Below are 2,098 nucleotides of genomic sequence, written 5' to 3' on the forward strand. Positions count from 1 at the left end.
TTTATTTAGGCAAAAGAAGAAAGCTTCACAGACAGATAGACAATATCACTGGAGATGTTGAAATGATGGACATACTTATGGAAATGTAAGTCTAATCAACAGGAATAGTCAATTAGCCAATGGATATTCATATATTATTCTTTGACATGTTTAATCTTTTCATATCACCTAGCATATTTTATCTTACAAATTTAGTTTTTACTCTAGACAGTCAATAAATTAATAATCCAGTAAAAACTGTATTTTTAGCAAAAAAAGTATTTTGCTTATATTTAGTCACATATGATTAAATTGCTTATAAACCAACAAATTTGATAGCAAATAGAATTTTCCTATTTTCACTATTCTGTGTTATATTGATGACTATCTATTCATATTATCTATCCTAGGTCAACAACTCAGTGTTCAACATGTGGAATTTATGGCAAACTGAAACAGAGGGTCACTAACCTTGCTCTTCTTCACATGGATTTTAGAAGTACCACATTCATGAGAACTAGAGTTGTAGAGAGAATCTCTTTTGGTGATAAGGTTGGATCAGCTGGTGGGCTTATAGGTAAATTGATTTTTTCTCATCACTTATTAATAGAATAATTAGACAATCTTACCAAATGCCATACCTATATTAGCATACAAAAAGTCTTATGATATCAGTATCTTTATGAAAGTTGTGATATTGGTCTTGAACTTATAGGACCTTGAATTATCTGAAAAATCTAAAAATAACAAAGATGTCCTAAATCTTTTAAATTTATAAGTAAAAGATTTATCCTGTATTATTTTATGCTTTAATAACATTTTACATTTTTTTGATGGCAGGATTAGTCCTTCAATTTTTTAAACAGGGAAAAGTTAAACAATTTCTTGACATTCTTCTTTTTAGGCTTGTTTCTTGGGTTTTCTTTCATTGGTTTGGTAGATTCTCTATTCTGGATCATTCAGAAAATATCTGAAATGTGTCATTATGCTAAAAAATGATGTCAAAGTATAATGAAATTACTTTAGTATCTTTATGTAAGACATGTTCACCTATTCTTATCTTTGCACATTGAAATAAAATATTCAATCGAAACCAGTTCCCATTCAAATGAAAAAACTATGTTTAACATCGTATTATATCCAGTTTTCTACAAATAATAATGTAAAAAAATAAGATTAAAACCAGTTTTTTTAGCCTTTGTCTTCGGTATCTCAGGGCTAAAAAACAGTTGATTAGCCTTTGCCTTCAGCATCTCGGGGCTAAAAAACTGGTTTTAATCTAATAATTGTACATTTTATATCCACGGAAAGCTGTTTATAATATGATGCGAGAAAGAACTATTCCATTATGGCATCAAATTTGGTGAATAACTGCTGGATTAGAACTTGTTCTGAGCCATACCGAAAAATCAAGTATTGTATCATTGTGTATACTTCTTCTTGTGAATAATAAAATAAATATCTTGAAATTAATACCAATTTTCTTAGCCCATGCCTTTAACAAACCCTTGGACGCTAACAAAACTGGTTTCTATTTTATATTTTTGATTTTAATATCATTTGTAGCATGACTGAATGACTAACATATAAAGCATTTTGTATACTTGATACTGTGTGGTAATTATATCTTCACAAAATAATTCCTCTGTCTATTTCAAGAGAGCCATGAAAATCATGTTTCCTCCTCAATGTTTCAGACAGATGGACATTTTGAAATACAGAGTAGATTCCTTTTAAAAATTATGTGCACGCTTTGTTTTAATATGTCTAAATCTACCAACTTGTGAGATGAGGCAAAAAGAAGCTTGATTATTATTGACGTTTTGGAATAGGGTGATTTTGCTTTGCTCCCCCCCCCCCTCTTTTTTTTTTTTGACTTTCTTGTTATAAAAGTTTTCAAATAAAATCTGTTCAATTTAAAAGAACAAAATCTAACCAAACCACTTTATATGATCTATAAACACATTGATTTTTAGATGCTTTTTAAACTACTAACTGTATTTTTTCATATAGTTTTATTTTTCTCTTTAAAAATAATGCACATTAGATATGTATCTATCTTTGCTTTAAATTCTAATAAATGTTTTTGATATAAGCCCTTCCCTATTTTAAATATTTT

At 28.6% G+C, this 2,098-nt stretch overlaps 1 long non-coding RNA gene across 1 annotated transcript; it reads left to right on the forward strand.

The window, feature by feature from the left end:
* LOC145330706 (uncharacterized) lies at positions 1-1,369 on the forward strand. The gene is made up of 3 exons (XR_013883558.1): positions 1-85; positions 390-556; positions 884-1,369. It is a non-coding gene; the product is annotated as an uncharacterized LOC145330706 (long non-coding RNA).
* Positions 1,370-2,098: the final 729 nt, after the last annotated feature.

This window comes from Acartia tonsa, chromosome 10, assembly GCF_053477335.1.
Source record: "Acartia tonsa isolate MP-2025a chromosome 10, ASM5347733v1, whole genome shotgun sequence".
Lineage (NCBI taxonomy): Eukaryota > Metazoa > Arthropoda > Copepoda > Calanoida > Acartiidae > Acartia > Acartia tonsa.